Here is a 20,015-nt window from a genome sequence, read left to right as displayed (position 1 = left end):
TACGAATTAAATGTAATACCCACTCCCATTCAGGTAGAACAGCCCTATGCTGCCTCTTATGTACTAGAAGGGAGATATGATTCCTGGTTAGCTGAGAGGGACACTATATCTGCTTACTTTTTTACTTCATTTTTTTATGGGCACTTCAAGTGACAGCCTGAAACAGAGAGAGACAGAGAGAGACAGAAACAGAGAGACAGACAGAGACAGAGAGAGATGGACAGAGACACACAGAGACAGAGAGAGACATAAACAGAGAGAGAGAGACAGATACAGAGAGAGAGAGAGAGAGAGAGAGAGAGAGAAGAGAGAGAGAAGAGAGAGAGAGAGAGAGAGAGAGAGAGAGAATTTTGAATAGCTATCTGGAATCCCAGAGCTGTGAACATGGATAGGAAGTTGGTCATCATGTCCTGTGATCTCCAGGGCTTGAAACTCTAAACGATGCTGAGAGTGGATTCCCCCTGGGTAACAGTAGGTGATACATTAATAAATCCTGCTTGATTCATGGCTTAGTGATGTGGCATGGTGGAGTAAGTGCTAGCCTTGATCAATCCTGTATCAATCAATCAAACATTTATTAAGTGCTTACCATTTGCTAGGACCTGTGCTAAGCTCTGGGGATACGAAGAAAGGCAAAAAACAAAAGCCACCAGTCCCTGCCCTCAAGGAGTTCATATTCTAATGGAGGAGACAATATGTAAATAATGAGTCTCATACAAGATACAGACAGAGCAAATAGAAGGTAACATTAGAGAAGGGGGCTGTTGGAGCTGAGGTTACCAGGCAAGAATTCTAGGAGAAAGTGGTATTGGAACTGAGTCTTGAAGAATTTGAAGAATTCTGAGAAGCAGAGGTAAGATCTGGGCTATGTCCTGCCTCAAACACCTGCTAGGTATATGACCATGGAGAAGTCACTCAACCTAGATTTCAGCTGTCTTACCTTTAAGTGGGAATAAAATTATTGTTTTTCCTAGATCACCTGAGGTTACTGCCAGCAAAGCCCTTAGCAAACCTTAAAGCAGATATAAATATGAATTATTATTAACTATAAGATGGCCAAGTACTTGCAGACTAAATGTAGGAAAAAGATAAGAAGAAAAATAAGTTGGCTTTAAAGAGTTTTTAATCATGCTATTATTTTGCTAAGCAATGTGAATAAATTCATACACAGACAGTATCATGTTTGTAGAGAGTATGTAACCATTTTCCTAGACAGAAAGTTCTTATCTCACTTGATAAAAAGGAGGTGTTTCCAGATGTCAAAATCTGGCTAATGCAGTATTTTTTTGGGGGTGAGACAATCAGGGTTAAGTGACTTGCTCAGGTTGACACAGCTAGTAAGTGTCATGGGTCTGAGGCTGGATTTGAGCTCAGATAAGGCCAGAGCTCTATTCATCGCATCATCTAGCTGCCCCTAATGCAGCATTTTCATGAAACAGTTTGGCATTCTGAGAAATGTCACAAGCCTTCTCAATTAATAGCATCATTGAATATACCCTTGTTATGGTTGTTCAGGGGACTGTCAAACCCTAATAAAGCATGGAATAGTAGAAAGAGCATTGTCTCTGGACCCAGATTTGGTTTCATTTCTTGGCTCTAACTCTATCTGTATGAGGTTAAACAAGCCAATTAATCTCCCTTGGTCTCAGTTTCCTTATCCGTAAGATAAAGGGGTTGGACTAGAGGCCTTTTAGGTCTCATCCAGCACTAGATCCTATGAGTTGTTTTGGTTATTCTGGAAATATTTGACATATTTTCACATAGTATCACATAGTGTCTCATGGGTAGATGAGATGATGAAATATCGTCTGGATAAAAATGCCATTGGGTGGATTTGTATGGCGCAACTATATATACACCCAAAGAGTATTAATTAATAATTCTGTGTTAGGTTAAAAGGAACTTTATAATATAGTGCCCTGGGCTCCACCATCAGAACTACCCTATTCAACACTTTTGATGGGTATTTGGAATTCCAGAAGAGATACCTTTTACATTTGTAAGTGACGTAAAGCTGGAAGGGAGGGATAGAAAGCTATTAGGTAGCGCACACACACACACACACACACACACACACACACACACACACACACACACACAAACACACACACACCCCAATTGTCTCCAAGATGGAAGGCTTCTCTAAAACCAGCAAAATGCAATTTAGCAGGGGTAAATGTAAGTTTTTACATGTAAAAGCCCACAAATATATGAATTGGCACGGAAGGACCTAGCTGTATGAGTGTACTGTTCTTCACCCTGACCAGCAAAGAGTTAGGGGTAGAGTAGGCCAGTAGTTATAGCTAAGAGACTGCCATGGAGTCAGGGGTACAGAGAGGAGGTAAAGTGAAGGAAGAATAGCTATGTGGCCAGATGCTAGTAGAAGGGCATTCAATATGAAGGGTCAATTTTCACAAGATAGACATCAGACAGGGGTAGGGGCAGAAAGTAGGCCAAGGCTTTAGAAATATGGTTTGGAAATATTGGACTATCTGGTCCAAAGGGCAGAACAGGTAGGCATGGTTGAGGCTCATGCCGTGTCCTTGAAACTGGGTATCCAAATGGGTTTGTCCTCATTCAAAAGGTATCCTTCCGGAATTCATTCACTTGCTAAAATGATTGTGTGTTGCTTTTTAAAGCCCTGTTGTTTGGGGTGAGCCCCACCCCCACCCCTTGATCTTCTATCCAAGCTTTAGCTGCTGACAGCTTCCCATCACTGCTCATACTTCCTATATTGGAAACAGCTGAGTTCTCGTGTCAGAGACAGGCTCATGCTAAACATCTGGGGGGTTTGAGTCAACGACAAGCTTAATATGAGCAAACAGTGCAATGTGACTGCTAAAAATGTTAATGCAGTCTTGGGCTGTATTAATATTATAACGTCCACTATGAGTCAAGCCACATCTAGAATACTCTGTTCAATTCTTGGTGGCATCTTTGAGTGCCTTGATGCATTGAAGGCCATCTAGAGGAGAGATACCAGGAGAGTGACAGTTCTTGGATCAGTTTCCTAGAAGGAACAATTGAAGAAATTGGACATGTTTTAGCTCAGAAAAGACTAAGGATTTTCAAATATTTGGAGAGTTGCTACATAGAATATATATATAAAATATATAAAATAAGAAGCAGGCTTGTTTTGTGTTGCTTCAGAAGACAAAATAAATGAAAATTATAAAAAAAAAACAGCTTACGATTCTGTAAACTTTAAGGGGTAAAAAGCATTTTCCTAGCAGCAACTTGATGAGTCGGAAAATGGAAGTATTATTTCCACTTTACAGATGAGAAGACTTTAATAACTTGCTAAGGATCACCAAGCTAGTAAGTGTTGTAGCCAGCCATTGAACATGGGTCTTCTGATTCCAGTCTCAGGGTGCTTTCCACTACTGCTATGCTACTTTTCTGAGTGGGATTTTGATTTAATTTAAGAACATTTGACCAATAAGAACTGCTCAGTAATGGATTGAGTTCTCTCAGGAGGTCTTAAGCAATGGAAGCATTTGAATAGAGGGTGGATGAGCATCTGTCAAAAATGCTGTAAAAGGTAAGCATACAATTTGTGGGAGGTTGGGATTAATTATCTCCAAGAGATATTCCAAGCACAGTGCCTGTGATTTTCTGTAAATTACTCAAGATCTTTTATAGCTGTGGTTTCATTCTTTCATTTTAAATCTATTGTCTTTGTGAAATATTATTTTCTGAATTGAAGCCAACATAAAATGAATCTTCCATTTAAACAGAAATGTTTCACTAATGCCAGGATTCCTAGCTCTTGGGGAGTTGCAACATGCAATCTTTGATTTCAAAATATCCCCTTTCTTATAATGCTACATGATACTTGTATCTATTCTAACTAAAGAAAACAAAATTTCCTTCAGAGAACTTCACCCCAAAATCTTGAAGATTAATTGGGCTGTTGAAGAAGTTAAGCTTACACAAAACCTACCTCATGTAGTTAGTTGGGTTAAGTGAAATATCATTAGACAGGGCAGTCAGTTCCAAAGGAACAGCATATCATGAAAATGTCACATATGCCCCATTCTCTTGATCACTCATGCCAAGGTACTTTCTTTGGCCTCTTGAGGTAGCTAGGTGGTACAGTGGATAGAATCATGGGCTTGGAGTCAAGAAGACCTGAATTCAAATGTGAGCTCAGACACAGTAGCTGTGTGACCCTGGGCAAATAAGTTAACCTCTGTGTGCTTCCATTTATTCAACTGTAACATGGGGATAATAAGAGCAACTACCTCCTAGGCTTATGTGAGAATTAAGGGAGATAATATTGGTAAGGTGATTAGTACAGTGCCTGACACAGCAAGTGTGATGTAAATGCACATTCTCTTCCCCTTTCTCTTCCCTTCCCTTTCCCTTTCCTAGAACTGAACAAAGAGTTCACAACTCACACTTCACAAAGTGCCCACAGAATCATTCAACAAGCATTTATTAATTGCTTACTATGTATAAGAAACTATTCTAAGTGCTAGCAATAGAAGGGAAAAAAAAACAAATAAGAGTCCCTGTCCTCAATGAGCTTACATTCTAATGGAGGAATTTCATATGTACAAAAATTGGTACATAGAAGATACATGCAGAGTGGATGGAAGATGATAGCCTGAGAAAGAAAGGTATTAACAGCTGGGGAAATGATGTAAGGCCTCCTATAGAGATTCTAAGTTGAGTATATTAGAGGGAGATCATTCCAGACATGAGGGACAGCCAAGTACAGACAAGGAGATCAGAGATGGAATGACATGTATGAGGAATAGCAAGTAGTCCAGAATGGTGGGACTACATATAGCCTGCATGTAGGACAGTAATGTGGTAGAAGACTAATACGAAGGGTCCAGGTTGTGAATAATTTTAAATGTCAAACAAGATTCATTATATTTGAACATAAAGGCAATAGGGAAGCAGGGGGATTATTGAATAGGGGATAATATAGTTGGACCTACATTTATGGAAAATCACTTTGGTGGCTACATTTGAGTGGATTGGAATAGGGAGAGACAAGTCAGAGAAACCAATTAGAAAGATATTTCCATAGTCCAAGTGAGAGGGAATAAGGGCTAGTGTGGTAGCCAAGTGAATAAAGAGAAGAGGACATATATACAAGAGATGTCATGGAGAAATTAATATTTGTCAAGTGATTGGATATGTGGAGTGAATGAAAGTGAGGAGTCATTGAGGTTGTGAACCTGGGTGCCTGGGATGATGGCAGTACTCTAGGCAGTAGTAATGAAGTTTAAAAGAGAGGTGGTGGGGCAGCCAGATAGAGCAGTGGTTAGAGTACCAGCCCTGCATTCAGGAAGACCTGAGCTCAAATCTGGCCTCACAGATATAACACTAGCTGTATGACCCTGGGCAAGTCACTTAACCCCCATTGCCCCCCAGAGAGAGAGAGAGAGAGAGAGAGAGAGAGAGAGAGAGAGAGAGAGAGGTGGTTTGGGGAGAAAGAAAATTGAGCTCTGTTTTGGGTCTATTGATCTTGAGGCGCCTATGGAGCATCCAGTTCAAGATGTCAAAAAGGCAGTTGATGAAGATGCATAACCATAACTCAGGAGAGAGCCGAGGGCTGGGTATATAGATTTGGGAGTCATATGCATAGAAATGATATTTTGAACCTATGGGAGCTAATACAACCGCCAAATGAGATAATGTAAGGCAAAAAATAGACAGTGGATGTGACATGGGTGAAAATCTAGTGCATAATACTCAAGTGTGGTCAGACAGGTAGGAGAAGGATCAGGAGAAAATAGAGGCACAAAAACTCAGAGAGAATTGAGCATCCAGGTGGAGAAAGTCATCAACAAGTCCAAATACTGGAAAGGACAAGAAGGATGAGGATTGAGAGAAGGCCATTCGATTAGGCAGTTTAGAAATAATTAGTAACAATTTCAGTTGAGTTATAAGGCTGGAACCCAGACTTCGGATGATTTAGACGTGAGATAAGTAGAAGTGCTGAGTGCTTTTTCAAGATTAGCTGAAGAGCAGAAAAAGATTGGCTGATAGCTGGCAGGAATGGTAGGCTCCAGTGATGGTTCTATTTTCTTTTTTAAGAACAAGAGGGATTTGGGGCAGCTAGGTGGCACAGTGGATAGAGCACCGGCCCTGGAGTCAGGAGGACCTGAGTTCAAATCTGATCTCAGACACCTAACACTCACTAGCTGTGTGACTCTGGGCAAGTCACTTAACCCCAATTGCCTCACCAAAAAAAAAAAAAAGAAAAGAAAAAGAAAAAAGAAAAAAAAAGAAAAAGAACAAGAGGGATTTGAGCATATTTGTAGGCATCAAGGAAGGAGCCATCAGAGAGGAAGAAGATGAAAGGAAAATTTGGATATTGTTGCAGAGATTATGAAATATAACAAGTCCCCCTCCACATCCAGTGAGTTGGGAACAGGGGACTGGAAAGCGAGTAAAAATGCATGCAGTACGGAAAACAGTGGCCGGGGAAGCATTGTCATCAGGGTAGATCCAGGCTTCAATGAATACCAAAGATAGGAGCAAGAAAGAGAGAAAGTGGTGGGGTGAAAGGACGTTAGTTAATTATGGAGCAGGCGTTCGAGAGAGCAGAGCAGAAAAGACGAGTAGACATAAAAGAAGTCATGGGGGGCCGGGCTACGGTCAAAGGAGTGGACAACTAGTGTGGAGAAAGGTTTTTTTAGTCTGTTTTTTGTTGTTGTTGTTGTTTTGGCAGTTGGGATTTAGTGACCCAGCACAAAGATAGGGAAAATCAAGAGGTGGGATGAGATTGAAAAATTAGTCCAGACACTCTGACTTTGAAGCGTGCTGATGACGACAGGCACTTAGAAGGTTCTGAAGTCGACTCTTGAATAGAGGTTGCAGCCCAGCCCTCAAATGCCCAAACTATCCTGTTTCTGTGTCCTGAGTGACTTCTAGAAGTCTACCCTGAAGGAGGCAGAGCAAGATGTGCTGTGTTCTGGCTAGGAAGTTGCTATACCCTCAGCTGGCTTGGGGCAGGCCTGGTGGTGTCATCTGGAAGCATATAACTCAGATATGTGGTACTAGAGAGAAATTGAATCTGGCAGCCTTTTCATCACTTGCTCTATTGGCATCTAGACTGCTGGTTGAATGGTTGGGGGGGTGGGAATTAGGCTCCAGTTCACTGCATTATACCGTATACAATTTCTCTGGATTCAGTGACCAGTCAGCCTTCTCCAGCTCCACACTTGTTGTAGCATTGACCAGTTCCCTAGGTGGCACAGTGGATGAAGTGTTGGCCCTGGAGATGGGAGGATCTGAGTTTAAATTTGGCCTCAGATACTTATTAGCTGTGTGACCCTGGGCAAGTCACTTAACCCTATTTGCCTCAGTTTCCTCATTTGTAAAATGAGCAGGAGAAGGAAATGACAAACAACTCCATTATTTTTGCCAAGAAAACCCCAAATGGGTCATGGAGAGTCAGCCACAACTGAAATGATTCAACAACAAACAACAACAACCATTCCCTTACTGACACCCCCTGAATCATCTAATTTCAAGCTTCCTCCATTAAACCTGTCTCCAATACCTGCTCATGTATATACTTATTGAATGTAACACTGTCTCACTCCCCCCAACTCCCTTAGTCAAACCAAAATGTCAGCTCAGTGAAAATGCTAGGTGTATGTCCATACTCCTTCCATCACCTCCTCACTTAGTGTTTCCACCTGCACATCCCCGGGGCTTCCTGGCTCCTCCTCCTTTCCTTTTCTACTCTGTAGCCTTTACTATTTTGCCATTATCCCATCCCCACAGTACATCTTCCCCCACTTCACCCTGGTGAGGGGCAGGGACAAACAAGTGGTCTCAGAGAAAGCAAGGCGCCCCCTTCCCCAAGCAAGTGCCTTCCCTCTGACATTACCTTTCCCCTACTCTGTGTGTATCTTGTATGTGCCTATTTATGTACATATTATCTCCCCTACCCACCCCCACCAATTGGTTGCAAGTCTCTTGAAGACAAGGATTGTATTTTTGCTTTTCTTTGGATCTCCAGGACTTGGAACAATGTCTGGCACATAGTAAGCGTCTAATAAATGCTTGCTGACTGACTGTCAGCCTTCTCTCATAAACTTCCCCTTGCTTCTTCCAGTTGTGGCCTCTCCGTAAAGCTTTCATCACTGTGCTAATCCAATTCTTTCCTTGGTCTTCTCTCTTGGCCGAGGTCTGTTTAGCATTTCCTCCTCATGCTCAGAAGAAAAGCCTGGATTCCCCTTTTTGAGACTATTTGAATATGGGTAGACTTCTTTCCACCTCATTTGGAGCATTACTAGCTTCTCTCTTCTGGTGATTTTGGAACTAAGCTTCAGTTGTCAAGGGGCATCTTCGTCTCACTTTTTCTGAACCTTGCCTGAGGCAAGGGCATGGCCCAGATTTCTGTTGGGGCAGGGGCAGAACACCAGAGTCATGCCCTCCCACCTATAATGAAATTACTTGTCTGTGCTGGGATATATCTATGTCCTGGGTATTTGGGGCTAAACCCCCTACAATGTTTCCTCTGCTGTGTCTCCACAAGCTCCCATCTCCCATCTGGAGTCCGTCCCTTAACCTTCTACACAGAAACATAGACCTTTGTTTGCCAGGATTACTGCCAACACAGAACATCTGACCTATGCCAGACAATACTCCCATACCTTCCCTCCAGCCATGTGGCTTCTGGACTTACTTTCCTGTCTTTAGACACATACCCCCACCACCCATATCTTGGGTTCACAGAGGATCAAAGATTTAGAGCTGAAAGGAACCCAAAAATCCATCTGGTACAACCTCCTCATTTTCTAGATGAAGAAATCAAACTCAGACCCAAAGAATTTAAGTGAGTAGCCCAAGGTCATACAATTGGCCACTGTCAGAGGCAAGATTCAAACCTTGGACTGCCTGACTCTATACTCACCACATGTATACACTCTCTAAAGCTATAGTCTGTTGTTCAGCTAGAAAAGCGTGTCTGTTTCACCCATCAGGCTGTCAGGGTCAAGATGCTGTCCAAGAAGTCTTAGGGCTCAATACTCTAACCTCAATTCAATATTTTTGTTAAGACCACCTTCTCCCAGCCCCAAACACTTCCCAAAAAGGCCTTACCCCCTTCCTCATGCTGGACATAGAAGCCATAGCATCCTGTATTCCATGAGACCATCCAAATATCCCATGGAGCTCCAATTCATAACATTCATAGTTACCCAGCAACAGGCTGTCTGCTCCCATCAAAATCACTGCAGCAGTCCAGTGCAGGGCCACCCAGATTGCCTATGACATGAGCTACCCAGGCCTGCTCTGCCACAAATCCTTGGGGCTTTGTTCTAAATACAAGGTAGTACTTCCCTTCAAACTCCAGAATCCCATCCTCCTTTCCCTGGAAACCAGCAGGGAAATAATCACTGAATCCTGCAGAGATACAGCAGTTGGTGCAGTAGGCAACATGAACAACCCTGGTCTTTTTGTTTCTCTGATTGTTTATCAGTAATTCAAACTCCTTGGAGATGCCTCTGGGTTCTGCATCACCCCCACTACTCCCTCCAGAGTGATTCACAGAGGGAGCCTCCTCTGTGGTGATTCTAGTGTTGCTGTCACTGAACTGACACAGAGGCTCCAAGTCTTAGCCTACGCAACCTTAAATATGCTCTTTCCAGAACAGAAATAGGAAGAGCTCAGATACCCAAATGATTCAGAAATGTTTATATATATGCATACATACACATATTATATGCATACATACACACACGTGTGTATCTATATCTATATATCTCTTTCATCACAGGTCTCTCTGCTGATATTTAAGAGGTATTGGAAGGGCAGCACCCGACCAAGGTCATTGCTTTACCCTCAAATGCATTCCGTCTAATAATCCATTGACTTACTCCATCACTCTCCCATTCACATTAACTAAATACTTCTCTGATTTCCTTCCTTACTTTCACTTTCTCCAGTCTCCCTCTTTCAATCAACAAACATTTGTTAAGCAATGGCTTTGTGCTGAGCACCGTGCTAGGGGGTGGGGGATACAAACACATAAGTGAAATAGTGTTTGCCCTCAGGGGGCTTACATTCTAGGGAAGTCTACTCAAACCAGAATGCCTAAATACAAGTTCTTTGTTAAAACTTCCTCCTATACCACTTTTGGGCTAGTTTCTCACCTTCCTACAACCCAGTGCTAGCCCTGCGGCAACTTATTCATACTCTTAAATTGGCCTGGAGAATTACAGACAGCAGATGCCCTAACTGCATTGACTGTACAACTGCTCCTCCCTTTCTGTTCAGTGGCGTAGCAGGCTCAGTGTCTGACACATTGATACGAATGGGAGATTGATCTAATAATGTTACCCAAAGCATAATGCTATTAAGGTAAGATTTGGTTGTAATGTACCAACGCTGATACTATAAAAAGATGCTGGTTGGATCTACCTAATGTATGTCTTTTCCAGCTCTAATCATAAAATGCCCTATTACATAAGCATTTCTCAAATCACATTTCATGGGACGTTTGGCTTCCATAAATCAAGTTCAAGGAGTTCCTTAGAATAACCCATCTCCTTTGCTGTCTGTAGCTGTCATAACACAACATGTGTTCAGCCATTGCTCAGAACCATCCAAGATTGGTTAAAACCAATCATGTGGTTGGCTTCTTATTGACCTAGAATCAATTGTTGCTTTTACTTTTGTATTATTCTACAACCATAAATTTAGAGCTGGAAAAGAACCTCAGAAGTCATCCAGTACAACTTCTCCATTTTACAGAAGAAAAACCAGGGTCTTTAGAGGTTGAATAACTTGCCCAAGGCCACACAAGTATTGATTAAGTAATGCTGCTTGGCTCTAAACCCTGATGTTCTGTCTTGGCAAAGTACAAGTAAAATGATCAAGTTTCCATTTATAGTTGTTTCCATATATAGTTATATATATAGTACATATCTACATATAGATCTAAATCTTTAGAAATCTAGATCTATATTATCTATAGATCTAGACAGATAGATAGATAAAGCTGTTAGTATTTTGGATTTGGGGTGAGCTTCACCCGTTATTTAATTGGCATAGGGAGCTCTTGATGAAGAGAATCCCTCTATCAATGCAAATAGGCTCCTGCTCTTTAGGTGGCAGGCATAGAAAATGGGCTGGGGAACTGAGAGGTTAAGTAACTTACCCAGGATTACACAGTGAATCTATATCAGAGGATTGAGCCCAGATATTCCTGACTCAGAAGGCATCTCTATCCACTGGGCTGCACTGCCCATTTTGGATAATTGAGTGAAACAGCAAAGTTTGAAGAAGCAAGACAGTGAAGAGGTTTAAAAAAACACCTAGTCTCTGACAATGAAACAAGTATCCAGTAACCTAGCTCAGTAGAAAAGAACACCTTCTGATTGAGTTTGCTTCTTGAGTACCCAATATATTGGATATGCTAATTTTTGTATCAGCTTTTTAAGAATAGATTGATAGTTCTGGCAAGTTGACTGTTGTCATTTACAAAGTATAAATGCAAAAACAAAGCAAATATTTTAAGCAAACTAGTGATAAACTAAAACAACTACCATTATATAAATACATAGGGAAATGAAGATTGGCAAAAAGCATCTTCCAAGGTGAGCTAGTCCATCCAATATTGTTCCTGATTATGAAACATTTATTGAAAACAATCAAATCGCATAGTTTCACTGTTTTTTGGTAATATTGTTAGATTCAGAAGAAAATTCAAATGAACCAATAATTTATAAAAACCTATTTTGTCACCATTTTTTTTAGGGCTTTTCAGATCTAGTCCTTAGATTAATTTCTTCTGCTGTCTCAGGTAGCATTTATTCCTTTGGACAGGAAAAACTGAGAAGGTGAATTATATATTCAAAAGGCAGTAACAGTAACTAATGATTTGCTTGCTGGTCAGAGCTTAGGTGAATCATAGGCCATAACGAAAAACTTAAACACATCAGCTATTGAACCTGTCTCTATGTCTTCGCAGAACCTCTTTCCTTATGGCTACAGATCTTTCTCTCCTCTGTATCTTGTTTCCTACTCCCCCTCCTTTTTTTTCTTTCTTTCCTCCTCCTCTTCCTCCTTCTTCTTCTAATTCTTCTCTTCCTCCTCCTCTTCCTTCTTCTTCCTCTTCTCCTTATCTTTCTTCTCTTTTTCTCTTTCTTCTCCTTCTCATCCTTCTTCTTTGTCTTCTCCTTTCTTCTTTCTTCTTCTTCTTCATCTTCTTCCTCTTCCTCCTGTCATCTTCATCTTCTTTCTCCCCAAGGAATTGTAATATCAAACTGAATTTATTTGTATTTGTCGTATAAATTGAAAAAACCTTTGTCTACTATTTTTAAAAATGAGTGATTTTACTACTTTATACTTTACAGTTCCTCTATCTACTCATTCCCCCAATAAAAGGGAAAAAATATTCTCAGGGTTTTTTTTAACCTTTGTGTGAATTTTCATTCAATTCTGTGGGGTCCTCCATAAACAGATCCAGCCTGGATCTGTATCATATTGTGCTAGCATTTGCAGCTTCTCTTATTAGCTTCTGGACAGTAGGGCCTGTTTGTGGAATCCCCAGTAAGAATCAGCAAACAACTGATGTGGAAATTTGCTTTCTTGATTAACAGCTTCTTCATAGTAATGAGGTGTTTTCCTTGGCAAGGAAGAAGCAAATGAGTTTTTTCAACCTTTTGACAAACTACCCATTCAGTAGATTTCGTGTTCATAATCCAAGAGTTCTGAAACATGTCCTCCACAAGCTCTGTGATCTCCCTCTTAGCTAAACCAATGTAATAAGCCTGTGATGCTATAATATTGACAAAGCACCTTCCTCATAGCCACTATGTGAAGCAGAGAATCCTTGCAGCATTACCCCCAGTTTATAGATAAGGAGGCTGCGGCTCAGAAAAGTTAAATGATTTGTCCAGGGTTACTAAGCTAGGAAGTGTGAGGACTCTAGGTCTTCTGAGTCCAAAACCAATAATCCCCCGCCCTCTCAAATATCCATGTGCGTATGTATATGTACACACACACATACACACACACACACACACACACACATACACACACATACACATGCACACACACATACACACGCACACACACATACACACATACTCACACACAGAGTATCCCAAAAGTCTTAGTGCAGTTTAAGCTTTAGTAGCTTCACAGGTATTATCAATAAGTTATAAATGTGTATGTATATGTTATAAATATATAAGTAGGATATGTATTGTACATAGAATATATACAATGCATGTTGCTTATATATGTGTATAAACAAATATATGCATATACATATATATTTACATGTACATACAAAACCATGGGCTATATCCAGGGTGTGCTAATAAATATTTGTTCAGTCATTTTTCGGTTGTGTTCAACTCTCTGTGACCTCATTTGAAATTTTCTTGGCAAAGATGCTGGAGTAGTTTGACATTTCTTTTTTCCAGTTTATTTTATAGATGAGGAAACCTGAAGCAAACAGGGTAGAGTGACTTGCCCAGGATCACACAGCTAGTAAGTGTCTGAGGCTTTGAACTCAAGATGAATCTTTCTGATTCCAGGCCTGGAACTGTATTCACTGCACCACCTACCTGCCTCTGTAAAAGTTTAACAACTAGCTATCCAAAAAAAAAAAAGTGTTCATAACACACTTTTAAATTTAATCTGCATTGTTAGCATTTTCTTCATTGCTTTCTTAAGTCTAAACAATCAACGAAAAAAGAAATCAAGCCCTGAGATAGAGCAATTGTTGATACTGCTGTAAATACTACACTGGAAATTAAACAATAGGCTCTCAGGAAGAACTGAGTTAACTGGCCTCAGATGCTTAATAACGGTGTGACCTTGGTTAAGTCACTTAACCTCTGCTTGCCCCAGTTTTTTCAACTGTAAAATGAGGATAATAACAGCAACCACCTCCCAGGGTTGTGAGAGGAAAAAATAAGATAATATTTGTAAAGTTCCTGGGTAGATAGATGGATGGATGGATGGATGGATGGATGGATAGATAGATAATCATACTGGAGACCTTAGAGAAGCGGGTGGTGTATATAGTGGATACTATGCCAGACTTATGTGAAGAAAACTTAATCTTTACCAGTTATGTGATCATGGGCAAGGCAATTAGCTTGCTTCCGTGAGTGTCAGGTGACTGCCTAGGAAAAATTTACTAAAGTCAACAGTTCTCCAAGGGTATGCCACCCACACTAGAATTTCTGCTAATGTGTGCTTGAATTATATGGAACTTACACTTGTCATGTGTGCACATAGACCAGTTTCTTTCATTAGTGTATGATGACTCATCACAAAAGCCCCTTCTGCGCTGTGAGAGGGGGAAAGTTTGAGAACCACTATACTAAGACATAGTGATTTGTGATAATGCATGGTAAAAGACATTCCCCGGCCAAGGAAATCAACAATCCTGACATAGCCAACTAAATCTTCAGTTAATAATTGGGGAAATTTTAAATTTTCTTTTGTTCAACATCACCTTCATTTCCATCCCTTCTCCTTTATCTTGGATCTGTCCCTTGAAACAAATAACAAAAAAAAAAAGTAGGCCGGGGTGGAGGGAGGGTGAGAGGAACAGTGTAACAAAACCTGCTTACTAATCACAGATTATGACATTTTGTGCAATATTTCACACTCATAGACCCCAACTTCTGCAAAGAAGGCAAGCGGCTGCACTGTTTTTTCACCTCTTCTCTGGGGCAGTCATTCCCTTTCTATAAAACAATGTGCTTGTAATTGATGTGCTCACCACCATCCCATCTCCTGAAAGGACCAAGGTCTCAAACCTTCCACCTTCAAAGGCCTGTCTCTTACGACTATTCCAGTCAGGTAGAACCATATTATTTTCATTCTCCTCCCCTGCTCCCTAACTGAGGCACACTTTTTTTTTTTTAAAGAGCTGCTAGTTTCCGTGGTCCTGGGTTTCTAAATCTTGGCTTAGGGACAGTCATTCCTTTGTCCTCTGCTCTTACAATGAGGTAACCAAAGAAAAAGAGCCTTGGTCTGAGGCTGTCGGCTGTTACTAATCACTGCTCCCCGGCTTGCTGCAAATCCCGACTTGCCTCTCCCTCCTGCTCTGCTTAGCACACATAAAGAAGATAAATTACTCCCGCTTCCCCTTCAGAAAGCATATTGTGCGGCACATTCCAATACTGTGAGTAAAGGATGGGCTAATGGGAAGAGTTAAATGGGGATGTGAATGGCTGCGCAGCAGGCCAGCTCCAATCTGGCAGATGTGAGCTGAGGGGAAGCTTGGGTCTGAGGCCCTTCCGAAAGTTTCCTGTTACCTTGCTGCTAGAGAGAAAGTAAATCCCCATGGTAGGCATTGCCTTACTGTTACAGTGGCACTGCTGTGGTTTCGGGGTGTAACAAGAGTCTATTCAATAGCCACCATTTGTATGTTGAAAGAAACCTCTCAACCACCCAAGGGACCTCTAAAACCCATTGCCCGAGAGAGATGGTTTTCAGCTGAAAAGTAGAATAAAAATGGCCTTGAAAACCAAGGCCTCCAATGCATGAAGGAGTAACTACTGGACTGAGTCCTCAGTTTCACCTCCTTGACTCTTATTCTACCATGTGGAATATTCATTTGCACAGGTGGAGAGGAGCCAGAGGAAAATAATTGATTGCTCAGTGCTACCAGACTTAGGGAGCAAAGCGATTTAGCTGACTTTGTCTGCCACTAATAACACAGCTCACTCCAGTAAATTTCCATGAACAAATCTTTCAAAAGAGGATTGTCTTTTCCTTTTTTTCTTTTTTAACCCCCATTACCTTTCTTCAAGACACAACACAATTCACCAGGAAACACTACCTGCAGAGCAAAAGGACTAGGTTGTTGACAGAATGCAAGAATCAAATTTTTAAAATGATTTCCCTGCACAAATCACACACCATCACAACTGCAGGTCTGGACAACCAGCACGCACGTTTGCCATTCTCATGCAGCGCTGCCTCGAGAAGGTACTTGGCATCCCAGGCTAATGAAAAGGCCAGAGTTGCGACATTATTAGTAGGCATAATGGAGAGGAAAAATGAGGCCAGGATGAAAAAAGAGTGAGAAAGTACTTGAGCTTTGATTTAGTGTGTATAGGGCACAATTAGGCTGGGCTCAGCTCTCTGTGGGGTTGTTTGAAGCTCCTCATTGGGATTCACCACTTAAAATGGGCCTCCTTACTCAAACTCCTGTTTGTTGGGTTTTTTCAAGCTCTGATCTCTGAGGAACTAGTTTCCTTAGATGTTCAAATGAGTTGGCTGTAGGCCAGAGGTCAGCAACTTCTTCAGCTTGGGTGCCCTCAACAGGACTAAAAGAAGTATACCCCCTCCTCTTTAAAGTTCCCTAGTACTGACTACAGAGGGACCCAATTCCCACCACTCTGCTCCACTCTATTTGTTGTCTTATGTCTGAAGACTCAACTTTTTGCATGACTGAGTTTTCCCATTTATAGACAGACAAAATAAAGTCAACAGCAACCACCAGTTACAGGCAAGTCTTCAGGGTCTGGTGAGGGGAGTGTAGTGGAGAGGACCCAACACTTGGAGTCAGAAAATGGCTCAAGTTCTGACTCTGCCATTGCCTGACCATGTACAGGTCTAAGCATTCCTCGCAATCTTGGTTCTAAGAGTCTGTGATCAAAACACCCCAGGAAGGGGGAAGAATAAATAAAGAAAAGAGAAGCTGAGGAGAGGAAAGACAGAAAAAGGAGTGACAGAGAAGGAAGAGTGAAAGAGAAAGAGGAGAGAGGAAAGAGAGAGAGAAGAGTGAGAGGGAAAGACAGACAGAAAGAGAGAGAGACAGAGATAGAGACAGAAAGAGAGAGAGGGGAGGGAGGGAAAGAGACAGAAGAGTGAGAAAGACAGAAAGACAGAGAGAGAGAAGAAGGAAAGAGTGAGAGAGAAGAGTGAAAGAAAGAGAAGAGGAGGAAAGAGTGAAAGAAAGACAGAGTGAGGGAGGAAGGAGAGAGAGAGAATAGTTACAGAGAAAAAGGAGAGATATCTGATGGCAAATAGTACTAATGATTTTCTTAACTGCCATTTAGTTGCATTTTTGCCGTAAATTTTCCATCTTAGCCACAGTTTAATAGGTATTATATACTTTCCATTGAAGACTTTCTGGATTTAGTTTTTGACATCTCCAGAACTTGCTGTCTAAAGGGCTAGCACCAAATAATTTAACACTGAAAAAAATTAATGAACTCTTTAATTGGCTATTCAAAATAATTTCATTAGTCTTTTTACACACACACACACACACACACACACACACACACACACACACACAATCCTTATGCCTGTCCTTCTCCTTTAAATACTATGCTATCCTTTCTTTCCTGGTGAAATTGTTTTTATGTGTCTAAGCAGGAGACAGCTGGAGAACAGGGTGACTCTCTTCTCCCCAGTCATGTCCTTCCAGAAGAACTCCCTACATGCACACCAAGTCTTGATGCTGTGGAAAACCAGAAGCCTTGGATTGAGGATACGTGTCCTGTATCCTATGCTCCACATCCCATGCTGTGTATCCCACATATCACATTCCACATCCTGAGCTCCTCATTTCCCACCACCCATTCTGCACCCACCCACACACACACACACAGCCTTCATATCCTGTATGCTGCTCCCATGGTCCACATCCCACTCCAGGCATCCCACGCTTCAAATCCTATACTCCACAGTCATGAATATAAAGCAAGTTGTATTTCTAAATTTTTATAAACCCACAAACAAACCAAACATCTTCTATTCAGGCCAATATGGTATCTGGCAGGGTGCTTCCTCATGTTAAACTCTGTAAGTTTGCCCATCTTGAAATCCTAGGAGGGTGAGGAACAGGAGGCTTTCATTAGATTAGTGTTTAGGACATGCATTATGGGGGAAGAATGCATCTAAAATAATACAAAAACTAAAACAGGAGTGATATTCCTGACTCAGCAGCTGGCATCACCATTTCCCCATTTTTCTAGCCTCAAAACAGCCATCCTGGAAGAGAAATGAAAAGGCAGTGGGGATAAATGGGAAGACAATTCCTAACAGAAAAAGCTTTCTCTTTTTGATGTTATGTTTTGAAAATCTGTGGCCAGGGTTGTTGTGGGAGAGTGTGCAGAAACACATTGATTTATAAGCCACAGATTTTCAAGAGTTCAAAAATGTGAGACCATAATCAGTGGGAAGTGGAGCCTAAAGAAAGTGTTCTTAGTGAGGGCATGTCCTTCAGGGCTTGGCTAGAGCAAAGCTTCTGGTTTTCCACAGAGTCACGCCAAAGTGAGTAACAATAAGTAAAGCCAAACGTAAGTTCAATGTTACGTACTTGTGGAATGTAGTAAAACTGAGTTGTGGTTCATCGTTAGGTTGTTATTCAAATTCAATGCAAAAATATCATCTTTAAAGGAACAAATGGAGATGATTATCGGAATGTTTCAAGCTTCTCCTGCTACCAAATCTTACTTCTGTAAGAATTATTTAGATCATTGAAGCAAAAAATAAAGTGTTTTGTAGAATTAGAGGTACAGTTATGTTTTCATTTTTTTGAGGGCAGAGACGTCTTCTTCCATTTCCACCACCAGCACCTCCCACCCTCCAGGACTTAGCATGGTATTGAACTCATAGATGAGCACGTAGAACAAGAATAAATTCTTAGTGATCACTTCTAGATTGTTCTTACTCTTTGGAGGCTTGCCAGGATTTCACAGAAAGAAGGATGCCTACTAGGTTCTAGCCCCAGCTTTGCTACTAACAGGTTAACACCCTCCCATTCTGATGCCATGGAGAACTTATTCTGAGAAGGCCAGCATGAGTAAGAAGCCCATCAGAAGGTGGGGATAGCTGGGATCAAGAAGGTCCAGGATTGATAATCACTGTCGCACTAAGGTCAGCATACATACCAACTTTTAAAGCCAGGGCAGGATGTTTTTAATGGACTAAGCCTGTGAAAGCCTAGGACTATGAATGAAGAAAAAGAGAGACGAGCAACTGCTAGTTAGAAGGAATAATTCTTTTGCTATTCCTTCCAAATAATGTATTTTTCATATTTTACATGTTTTATTTTCCACACCCCTGTAATTAACTACATGTCTATTGATTTCCTCCTCTTCCTCCCAGCAACCTTTCCCTCATTTTCTTACTGTTCCCTTCCCAGAACTTCAGTCCAGTTCCTGCCTTGGTCTCTTTTGTTAGGAAATGATCAAGGGCTTCACTCTTTGTCCTTGACACTTCAGAGGGTTGCTTTTTAACATCTTTATTTTGTCTACAATGTGACCATTTCTACCCATCAACCCCCTCATTTCTATGGAGGGTGAGTGATGGGGGAGGTAGGGATGGGAGTTTGGAGGAAGTTGTCACTAAGAGCCCTAATAGGAGAGCCAGAGGGAAGAGAGGAGATTGGGTGTCTCTTCAGTTCTCATAGACTAGCCCTCTTCTTAACCCTCTCAGTCTGTACTCTAGTGGTCAGGAGGCAATTCCCTTTCAGACTCATGTGTACAGATTGTAGATGGTTGGCTTGCTGTTGCCCTGACAACAGGGAAGGGCCCTGGGATGAGGTAACTAGAGTACATTTCCCAGGCTTTTCTGGGAGAATGGGGTGGCTAGAGTTGAAAGGGCCTTGGGGGTGTGGGACAGGGAGGACTGTGGCAAAAAGAGGTAAAGAAGAGCTAGAAAGGGAGAAGGGAGGAGCGGGACAGAAAGACAGAGAGAGAAAAGAGAGATAGAGACAGAGAGAGACACAGAGAGAGACAGAGAGAAACAGACAGGCAGAAGGAGACAGAGACAGAGAGAAGAGCAACCAGTAGCAAAATCACCACATGGGAGAAAACTTCAGGATGGCTTAATAGAGAAACACACACATTCCCTTGGCCTCTGCCTTGGCTAGGACCATGGCAGCTCTTACTGGCTCCTCCCTCCACTGCTGAGGCCTCTTAGCTAGCTTTATTATTGCTGCTGAGGCCCTTGGAAGAATAGAATTTAGAGCTGGAAGGGGTCACTTTAGAAATGAAGAAGACTGAGGCCATGAGAGGTCAGGTGCTTTGTCCAATGTCACAAGGCAGCAG

General features: G+C 41.5%; 1 protein-coding gene across 5 annotated transcripts in view; it reads left to right on the top strand.

Annotated features, from left to right (window-relative positions):
• The window catches only part of SLC1A3 (solute carrier family 1 member 3), a 111,090-nt gene that overhangs the window by 57,601 nt on the left and 33,474 nt on the right, over positions 1-20,015 (top strand). The window contains exon 1 of one of the 5 annotated variants that reach the window (XM_078153215.1): positions 3,454-3,541. The exons of 3 other annotated variants lie outside the window; for them this stretch is intronic. The gene's annotated coding sequence lies outside the window, so the exon portion shown is untranslated. Of the gene's footprint in view, positions 1-3,453; positions 3,542-14,742; positions 14,803-20,015 lie in introns of those variants that run through there. One more of the 5 variants, XM_078153217.1, reaches the window with a different exon arrangement.

This window comes from Phascolarctos cinereus, unplaced genomic scaffold (genome assembly GCF_003287225.1).
Source record: "Phascolarctos cinereus isolate Bilbo 61053 unplaced genomic scaffold, phaCin_HiC Scaffold_4;HRSCAF=312, whole genome shotgun sequence".
Lineage (NCBI taxonomy): Eukaryota > Metazoa > Chordata > Mammalia > Diprotodontia > Phascolarctidae > Phascolarctos > Phascolarctos cinereus.
This window is presented reverse-complemented; position numbering and strand designations above follow the sequence as displayed.